We start from the raw sequence: 10,910 nt of genomic DNA, 5'->3' as shown, positions 1-10,910 counted from the left end.
TAAGCCTCCTTTGACCTTATTCCAAAGGAAATAAAATCTAGGTGCTAAACCCATGAAACTCCTCGCCACTTGGGGAATTGTGGTAAACAATATTATAATTCCATAATAAATTAGCGCAAGCTGGATTTTGTTTGTTTTTAATGCCAGGATTCAGCCCTAGAGTATGTTAGTTTTAAATAAATTAAAAGCACCTCTGAGAACAGATCATCTTTGCCTTACCATTGAAAATCTGAGCTGATGGAAGTGAATTTCCATGTAAACTTCAGCACCTGTACCTGCAGTGTTTTTGCTTCAGTCTGCTCCAGTCTAGTGCTCTTCATCCCACAGCCAAAACATCTGAGCCTGCCAGTTTTTAGTGCGAGCAAACACTATTCTTATAAAACTCCAAGTTTCAGAATCTCATTGCATCATCCTTGGAACAGCAGAGAGTCTGCTGTTTTCAGAAAGACTTGTGGGAGTTAATCCTGCCCAAAACACAGCTCTTCAGGAGGCTGGTTTCTTTCTAGTGTCACAGGGCAGGAAGAGTTTTGCTTGTCTTAACACCCTATAGCAGGCCAATTTGCATGGGCATGTCGATGTAATGCTACCCAACTATTCACTGGGTCAGATACGTGGGAAGGAATGTCTCAGAGGCATGTTCTGCAGGAAGCATTCTTATATTTGGATATTTTACTTCTGTGCACTTGACTGGGGATTCTGGGACATGTTCTGGTGTTTGCAGTCTAAGTCTGGTGAACTTAGCTGTCAACTCATGAGAGTGAACCCTAGAACACTCCCAATGCACCAACTGGTTCTGTGTTTTGGAAGAGAAGCTTGAACCTCGTGAACAAGCTCTCTTGTCAAGTTGCCCACCATGTTACTGAGCTTCTAATTAAGCAACTTCTGTTAAGCTTCTGCTCAAGTCCAGAGTTCCTAGGAATGCAGCTTGAAAGCTCAATTCCATATTTTAAGAATCGGTCTCTGTGCGGTTACTCAAGAAAACAACTGTAAACAGTTCTCATGCTTTTATGGGCGGAGAAGCGAAATCAGTATTTATATTATTGTTGGGTCATTTTTTGTTAGCCTCAAAGAAGAAGCGAGTTTTGTTTTGTTTTAATTAAATATTAGCCAATGTGTTTGTCTGTAACCAGAAAAGGGTGAGTGTAAACAGTGCAGACTTTGAAATCAAGCCATAATAATATTTTTCCAGACACAAACTTTTACTGTTTATTAATGGCCGTTGAGACAGAATCTGGCATGAGTTATTTAGGTTGTGACTCTCACATGGTTCCTTCTCACACTGCCAGAATTGGGGATTTGGTTTGTTGTTCTGTGCAGGAATTTCCTTAGTTATTTTTCCTTTCCCCCATCAGAGGTTCTCAAGCTACTGTTAACAAATTCTTCCTCCAGGGTAATGAATATTTGACTTGTTTTAATATATACATATGCTCCAGGATTATTCTTAAGAAAAGTGATTTACTACATTGTAGTCTATTAATTTATCAAAAAAAAAAAAAACACCACAAAACAAAAACCCAATTCCTGTGCCTTTAATAGCAGCTTAAAACCATAAGAACCACCCAGCTGGAGCAGACCAGTCCAGCAGTCTCTTCCCACAATGGCCAGCCTATGGGATGCCCACAAGGTGGGCATGAACACAACAGTCTACTTGTTCTCCCCAGCACACAGCCACTGCTATTGGAAGTAAGGTACATTCTTCATAGCGGCTGTTATGAGTTTGGGGTGGAAGAGCAGGCTGTAGGCGAGATCCTTCTAACCCCTGGATTAGAAGCCAGGCTACCTTCTTGTGTCGAAGAGACAGCCTAGGAGATTGGCCATTAAGGGAAATAAAGGAAAGGGGCTCTGTGAGAGATGGCAAATGGATGGGGCCCCATCCCCCAGCGCATGGTTTGAAATGCAAAAGACCAGAGTAGAAAGTGTGTGATGCAAGCCAGAAGTTGTGAGAGCAATGTTTTATTTCTTTTTGAATCCAAGGCTTCCTGTGGGAAAACAATACCATTTTGGGGTGTAAATGCTGTGAACCCCTCCATTGTAGGTTCAGGTTGTATATATGTGTAAATAAACCATATATCATAAAGACACCACAGTCTCTGCTGTGCCTCATTCCAAAAGGAAATACCCTGGGTGACCACCTGGAACCTCGCACCACTCGGAGACTGGGGTGGCGTGCAACAGTGGCCTTGCCCTCTGAATTTATCTGACCTCCTTTTAAAGCCAGCCAGGTTACCTGCAAAAACCAGCAGATGAAACCTTTCATGATATTGGCATAAGCATCATTATCTGCTAACGTCTGCAGATCAAGCTGTTGAAGGCAAATGAGCAGGGGCCTGTTTAAAAAGTTGGCAACATTATCAGAGAGCAATGTGGAATGGTGGAAATTTTCCAAGACTAAGTTACTCTGTCTCTGATTGTTCAATAAATACTTTAATCTAGAACTGATGTTTAATAAGCCACAGTATATATATGCAGTCCCAAACTCCCCTACTGATTGTATCCTTTTTATGAAATCACTTTAACTAGTTTCTCAAATTACTTTATCTTTCCTTATCTAAGATGTTGTAATGAAATGAACTAATTTCTGTATGAAGGATAATACAAAAGGTTCTCAGCATTATACTGTAATGTATAATGATTTTTTTGGCATAAAAATACATGGCATTTTGGTTTTCTTTATTCAGGTCAGGGGTTTATAGTTCTTTGTCTGCCCTGATTAAATTATTCCTGGGCCATATGTAGCATATTTAAAAGATCAGCTTGTAAATGGAGCGAGAGATTTTAAAAGAGAAGACAACCCTATAGATAGCATTTTAACATAGCGTTAACATTTGTGTGTGTGTGTGAAGTGTACGCAAAGTAGTTTACCATTCATCACTATCGTAAATATCCCTCCCCTGATTCTAAAGAAAAACATTTTGATTTAAATTTAATATGTTGCAATAAACCCTTTCCCGGCTTCCTCAAGAGTGCAGAGCGTTTTGTGAAAATAAACCCATATTAAGCAACTCTTCTTTGCTTGCAACACAGAATTAGCAACACAGATTCTCATTATGTAGTCATTTTCTGAAAGTAGGACACAAGCTTCTGAAAATGGGCACTTTTCCAAATCAGCAATTTCTGGATTGGCATCAGATAACCTCAGCACATTACATCATCTTGCTGTTGCATATACCATATTTTTCGTTCTATAGGGTGCACCGGCCCATAGGACGCACCTCGTTTTTTGGGGGGGGGGAAATGAATAAAAAAAATTATTCCCCCCCCCCACCGCGGCTGCCGCCCCAAGCCTTGTGCACACCTGCAAGAAGCACGGGGCACCCTCCGGAGGGCTCCGCGTGCTTCGGGCTGCAGGCTACCGCTCCAAGCCTCGCGCGCTCGGCGGGACCTCCTGCTGGGCGCGCAAGGCTTGCGGACACTCGCCGGGGCTGCAGGCTGCTGCCTGCAAGCCTTGTGAGCCCTCGGGAACTCCCACCGGGCTTGCAAGGCTTGCCGATAGCTTCCTGAAGCCTGGAGAGCGAGAGGGGTCGGTGCGCACCGATGCCTCTCGCTCTCCAGGCTTCAGCGAAAGCCTGCATTCGCCCCATAGGACGCAAACACATTTCCCCTTCATTTTTGGAGGGGAAAAAGTGCGTCCTATGGAGCGAAAAATACGGTAAACCTATCCAGCCAACACAAGGTACCTGTGGCTTCTCATTGGATGGTTGCTTGGACCGATTCCCTCCCTCCCTCTCTCCCTCCCTCCCTCCCTCCCTCCCTCCCTCCAGTTAAAAATTGGCTCTAGCTTCCTCTTTGCTGCAAATACCTGGAAGTGAGAGGAGAAACAGTTTGCCTTAGGGTAGGGATGGGGAATGTCAGTCCGAGGGGCCAAATGCATCCCTTTAGGCTGGTCAAGTTTTGGTTGGAACTTTCACCAGGTGCTCCACTGCCACTGATCAAATCCTCATGTGTTTTTGCTTGGGTGAATATGTCCTTGTGATAATGATTCTTTCCTGCACAGATTTAAGTGTGTGTGTGTGTGTGTGTGTGTGTGTGTGTGTGTGTGTTTAGAAGCTAGCCTGCTGCTCAAAAATAAAAATGACATTTGTTGCTCCTCACACTTGTCTCTTGGGGAAAAGTCCACTGACATAGCACCCTCAGATAGTGGTCCAGAAAGCAATATGGACTTCTCAGGCTAAAAACAGTTCTGGGGCAGGCAGGGGCTTCATCTGTGCCAGATTTGATTCACTTATTGTCTCCCTCCCCTCACTAGCCTCTTTAGACGTTTCAGTAGGAAAGGTGCTCTAACCTTTGAAATTCTCTTTTTCTATTCATTCAGTGCTGTTATATCTTTCTTTCTTTTACATGTGGCAACCAGAACTGTGCACAGGATTCCATATGTGGTTATGCTATGGATAAAATGGCACTACGACGCCCGCCGTTTATGTTTTCAGTCTGTTTATAAAACTTAACTTGCATTTTCTTTCCCCTCAGCTTCTTGTACTATTTCTGCTTTGCCTTCATCCATCCGTTCCCATTAAAATTATCATGGACAGATCAAGTAAGTTCAGATGCCAGCATTCTGCCTTCCCATCTTCCAAAGTCAATGTACTATTGCCCAAAGTTTATGCAAAACCAGAAGTGGCATGCATCTAAGCCCCAAGCCTGACTCATGGAGATTATGAAACAGGGTGAGCATGTGGCCACAACAACCTTGGCAAGCCAAACCCCTATTTCCATCCTGAAAAGCTAACAAGCAATTCATGCCACGGTTTCCAAACAGATACAGAATTAAGTGCCATCGTTCACCAGGTCTTAGGATTAATGAAGCCGCAAAGCATCTTGCTGACATCAAAGGAAATGGCACAGACGCACAAATGGAGGAAGTTTTGATATAATTTAAATGAAATGTCAGTTCTATAAATGTAAGCCAAATTGGAATTTTGCCCAAATTTGAGATTTGGTCAAAATAACAACTATACATGATGAATAACAGCAACAACCAGGGGAAAGACATAACATCTTACAAGGACAGGAATAAACACCACGGACAGAATAATTGCCACACCCAGGAAGAACAAGGATATAGTCTGAGTTCCTCACTTGTAATTTTATAAATCATTTAATGTGTCAACACGAATAGAAGTTATTAATATTGCAGTTGTTGTATAAGTGATTATTATTATGAGCAGAATGTAATTGAAATTAGTAAGTTTTTGCAACGCAGAAATAAGGAAAATCATCAGACCATCAAATCTAGCACACAGGGGCCCACTTTATCTAAATTATATAATTTGGTATTTGAACAATTGATATTAATAACTATATTATAAATTGGTATTGTTATCATGAGACTATTATTGGACTGTAATTGAAAAGTGGTACTAAGCGTTACTAATTTTAAGTGTTATATCTCAAGTTGCAGAAGTTTTCACCACCCCCCAAAAATTACCTGGGTGGAATGGAAAGACTGTGGTGCGTAGCAGAATGAATGGTTTGAAATAACATTGCTGCATAAAAATGAATGAATTTAGAATGACAGCTCTAGACAAAACAGCTTGCAAGGAAGCATCCACCATTTGGTTCTTTCATCACCAACAGCAAACATCTCTCTAATTGTCATATGTTGGCAGATGACAAGAGCTAGGAGAACAAAGGTGGGGGACACAGAATAAGATCAAGATTTCAACATTTCTCTGAAGTTATATACAGGAGGGGGGGAATCCTTTCCTGTCTTGAATTCTTTCAGGGATTAACAATACAAACATTCCACGTTTCTTTACTCAGTTCAGTGGTCTGGGTTCAGTAAGTTTCTTTGAAATGCACAATAGAGCGTGCTCTCTCTCTCTCTCTCTCTCTCACACATACACACCTTTTACCGGTTGATAATGAAAACTTATGGGATATAAAAAAATGTGTTCTGCGAACTACAATTGGAGGGGCCTGCTGAGAAAAGGGCCTTCTGAGAAGAGACAGAGGCTGAATGAATTATCGGAAGGATGTGAGACCCTGTGCCACTCCCTAACAAAAATTTGACTGAATACTTGCAACTGTGGATGAGGCCCAGTAGTGTGTACCCAGAAGGTACATCAACATCACTTAGCTTAAAGTAAATCATCAGAGGCTGTAGGAAAATACCTGACTTTTTTGTGAGTCACCTTTTGTGGTTGTTCCAGTGGAATACAATGATCTTGTGAGCAACTCACGCAAGGTTTTCGTAGCCTCAGGCTTCTCAGAAACTGGGAGAGGAAGTCGGGGGTGGGAAGCCCCTCCACTTCATGTGTGACCAAAAGAGAGAAAGAACCACCTGAACTAAATCCTAACTCACTGAGTCTGAAACAGAATGGGATATGGTCGGGGGAGCCGTAAAATTTCCTCTTAAAAACTTCCTGCCCAACTCCTTCTAATAAACCATTAGCCATAAAAAGAGGAAAGAGTCACACAGAGAAAAGCTGAAGGATATAACATTTATAAATTATGTACATGAAACAAATGTGCATGTTATGCTCATTTTTGCATTGTTTAGTTTGCGTCTTTTAATTGTGGGGAGAACAAAGGCACTTCACCTGAGCGCTGGAAAGCATACTTCCCCAAGCACAACAGACCTCATACTGACTTTCGAAAGCTCCTCAGGAATGCCTCACACTTCTCATACTATGATGACTGAGAAAAAGACAGCTGAGATGGTCAAGAAACTATTGATATCACACCCAACACCACAATCTATAGGTTGTCTGTGCTTCTGTGGAATACATATCTATTACTGTACATTTCTAGCAGGCTCAAAGCAAAAGCAGCCATCAGGGTGGGCGGAAGGATATTAAAGCTTTTATGTTTCTTTTTAAACAAAATCTTTGCCTTCCAGTATGTTCATTATCTTTGTATCCAGCTTTCCGAGGGCAGGCAAATTCAAGGTGGCTTACAAGAAGCATGTTCACCAGTATAATTTGCTGCTCCTGAGACTTCTTTTGTGCCAGGAAGCAAAATAATCACATTCCCTTTCAGAAACTGCTCAAAAAAAGAAGCCAACAATTGGCAGGAAGTTAATGGAAAGGTGGCTGCTGTATATTTTGCTCCTTACCTCAGTCCTGAAGATTTCTCTGGTTTACAAGCCCAGATGGAAAGTTACCAGCTAAAAGCAACATACACATTAGTGGCTTAAAACACCATGAGGTAATTTCCCCTCTGTTGCATTTCAAGGGATATTTTTACCTTGCTGTCCAGACCAGAGAAGGGGTGGGGATGTCTTTACCCGATGCACGTTACCCAATTTGTTTCTCTGCACACTCAGACACCCAAACGCCAACAAAGCTGTCATCTGCGCATACAGCAAAGGATATATGAAATGTACACACCTCAGCTCAGTGGCAGCTGACTTTTTCAAATCAGATGGAGACTGCTTTAAGAGGAAACGCATCAAATGGGTAATTCTCAAGAAACTATAGGATACAAATGGATTGCGGCTAATGTCATGTATACTCAGCTTCAAACACAAGCGGCGAGAAGGCGAAGAAGCCGGAGTAAGTGGTAATGTGGATGCAGCCACAGATGCAAAAACATCACTGGTGTCAAAAGTGCAGTTGCTGGAAGTTCAGAGATGCTTGGTAAGAAAAAAGAAAATTAAGAATGATTGTTTCCTGGAAAGAATGCATGCTGGAGAAATATGGTAGATAATTGCAACTACTATGCACATGCAGACCTGAGTTCTAAAATTAGAATTTCCAATTCATGAAAGAGATCCTAGAATCACCGAAGGTGATCTTAGCACAAATATTAACTCAGGATGCTGCATCTGGAGAGCAATATCAAACAACGAAGGAATACAGAGAGTAGAACCTCATCAAGCACAACCCTGAATACAAAATAAGAGAATATTGTACAGTGGTACCTCAGGTTAAGTACTTAATTCGTTCCGGAGGTCCGTACTTAACCTGAAACTGTTCTTAACCTGAAGCACCAAGCTAATGGGGCCTCCAGCTGCTGCCGCGCCGCCGGAGCACGATTTCTGTTCTCATCCTGAAGCAAAGTTCTTAACCTGAAGCACTATTTCTGGGTTAGTGGAGTCTGTAACCTGAAGCGTATGCAACCTGAGGTACCACTGTACACTAAATAGCTCAGTGCAACATGAATAATGTGAGCTTAAAGAATATACATATATATGCAGTCTCAGATAAATCTTGAAGAGGTATAAACAATTTTACACATCACTATTTAATGTCACCAGGTTCAAGGGTTCAATGCAGTGCATTGATTCTCTGTGTTAAATCTTGTAGCTGAGAAACTGTGTATGAGGAGGACTCCGACAATCAGAAGGCAAACGGAAATGTTAGGAATTATTGGGAAGTAGCCAATGCCCTTGAATCAGGTCTCGCCTGTTGCTGTTTTATCTCCAGGGGTACATTCCAGTTATGCCACATGTTCCTATTGCAGAGCCTAGCTGAGTGAGAAGTGGAAAGTGTTTGCCATAGATGGCAATGACTAGGGCCAGTGCTTATTATACAAAGCAAAGCAGCTTCACCCCCATATACAGTACTCAGGGTAAGGTGCCTGTATGGTGCTTCTGCATTTAGTCTTTATTTTGAATTGGTTAGCAACATTTGCTCATTTTAAAAAATGCATTGGGGTGCAGGGAGGAGGAGAGGAATGACGCTGGAAGAAGCTTTGCTAACTTCACACTTTTTAAATTCTGCTGACAACGGCACTCTTTGAAGCAGCAAATGGCCTTGGTCAGATTTTTGGCAAGCAAACAAATCCACTTTCTAATGAAATCTACAGCAAGTGGAATTTAGGTCACTGCACAGCTGTGTTCAGTTTATTCCCAGCAGCTCTTTAAATATTTAAGAAATGGCCGTCCAATTATGTCACTGTTAAAACAAAAACATTTTTTTAAAAACAGGCAGTGCGCTCATTCAAATATTTCCAGGACTAGCGTTTCCCCTTTCGTCTACAATTCTATGGTTCTATGTTTTCTAACGTTGGGATACAAAAAACAATTCCTGGTTTCTCATCATAGTACCTTGTTATGTCAACCTGGCTGTGACAGTAAACGAGAGATGTCACGTCCAAAGGATTCCACCACCACCTCTTGTGTTGTCTGTTTTAAACATAAAGTTGCTATACTGCTTTGCCAAGTTACTCAGATGAGTTTACAACATTAAAATAAGAAAAGCAATAGAACTAGCTTCCATATTTCTTAGGCAAGGCTGTGGTACCCACAACAGATCAGAAACAGGGGCATAGCCAGGTTTTATGTTAAGGGAGGCAGAACCTCAGTCAGTTAAGTATTTTTATTGATTTTTATTGATTTAAGGGGGCAGCTGTCCTCCCCCCCCCCCCCGGCTACACCCATGATCAGAAACTTCATGGAGGAACTACCGTATATTAACAGGCTAAAGCTGCATTTAGACCAGCTGATCTATTTCCAGGGCAAGGAGAGGCGAAGTTTTTCCTTTATCACTTCTTGACTTAAGACTTTTGTTTGTGCTGTTTTTGTGCTTCACACACTACTTGCAGGAGCCTGGAGCCAGGGTGGGACTCTATCCCATGCATCACAATGGGCTAATTTATTTGAGCACATACAAAACAGAGCATTTTTCTGTTTTTAAAGAACACGGGAAGGCAAGATTGCATGTTTAGACATATTCTTCAGTGTTAAGGTGATTGGTGCATTGTTATCACTGCAGTTTGGAACATCAGGAGCACAGAAATCTGCCTTACAAAGTCACGCTATCTGTCCACCTAAATAGTATGGTCTATGACAGGGGTGCAGCACGTCAAGTCCTGGGGCAGAATGTGGCCTTCCAAACCTATCTTTCTCCTCCCCGTGCAATGTTGCTGACCACCTGGAGCTATGCCTTCCTTTAACTGCTTCTGCCTGGCTGGAAGATGCCACTAAAGTATGATAGTGCCCATTGCTTGCCTATATGTAGAGGTGCATGTGTAGAAATCTGTGACTTTTGCATGGGCTGAAATGTAGCCTACTGTACAAATGAGTCACATCTATTGCTCCACCCACTTTTGCCTCTGGCCGCGCCCACCAATGGCAGGCATCCCCAGAAGGTTGTCTACACGGCAATGTGGTCTTCAAGCTGAAAAAGGTTTCCCACCCCTGGTTTACAATGACCAGGGTTTCAGGCATTGTCAGTCCTAGTGGAGATGGTAGGGAATGAACCTGGGACCTTCCGCATGCAGAGCAGATGCCATACCACCACTGAGCTGCAGGAGGGATGAGCAAATTTGAGGTCCCCCCCCCCCCCATTTCTTGTTTTTCCAGTCTTAAATCCAGTTCTTCACATTTCCAGATCAGTTTGCAATTTTTAGGAAACAAAGTCCCCATGAAAATCCACAACACTTTAGAAAAACTGTCTGCGGACAAACGCCGGCTCCTTCAGGCTGTAAAGCGAGATGAGCGGTGCAACCCCAGAGTCATCTGCGGCTGGACTTAACCGTCAGGGGTCCTTTTCCTTTACCTTTTTTTTTTTTAGCTCCCTCCTATGTGAGTTTGCACAAGTAACCTAGACGATAACCAGTGCTATTTTTCTTGAAAAAGAGGTGCCCTCACCATGAACACCTCTATTGTTCTGTTATAATGGTAATGGCACCACTTGAGTGGTGCTGGAACGGAGTTCCTGCTAAAAAAAAAAAAAGCCCTAACGATAACTAAATGGGAACCTAAGTGCCATGATGCTCCTGCACTCAAGAAAAATTCTCTCTCTCTTAATATCTATAAAGCATACCTGACTGTGAGACTTGGGATCATTCTTGAACACTCCCAAAACAATATGCTGACCTTCTTGGCAGTTTGTAGAAAGGACAAACCGCTGTTCTTGCTAAACATAGAGTGCACTGAAGCACCTGACGTCAGGCAATTAACTACAAGATGGTTTATGGATGAGAAGTCTCCTGGGGGACCACTAAATCCAAAACAGTCAGCAAAC

The 10,910-nt window shown here is 42.3% G+C and overlaps 1 long non-coding RNA gene across 1 annotated transcript; it reads right to left on the bottom strand.

Annotated features, from left to right (window-relative positions):
* Nucleotides 1-5,068: 5,068 nt before the first annotated feature.
* Nucleotides 5,069-10,463, bottom strand: LOC308470744. The gene is made up of 2 exons (XR_013982622.1): nt 8,009-10,463; nt 5,069-7,910 (listed from the first exon to the last, which is right to left on the bottom strand). It is a non-coding gene; the product is annotated as an uncharacterized lncRNA (long non-coding RNA).
* Between the last annotated feature and the right edge of the window lie 447 nt (nt 10,464-10,910).

This window comes from Podarcis pityusensis (assembly GCF_964106645.2).
Source record: "Podarcis pityusensis genome assembly, chromosome: 2".
Lineage (NCBI taxonomy): Eukaryota > Metazoa > Chordata > Lepidosauria > Squamata > Lacertidae > Podarcis > Podarcis pityusensis.
The sequence above is the reverse complement of the archived record's forward strand: the minus strand, read 5'-3'. Positions and strand labels throughout refer to the sequence as shown.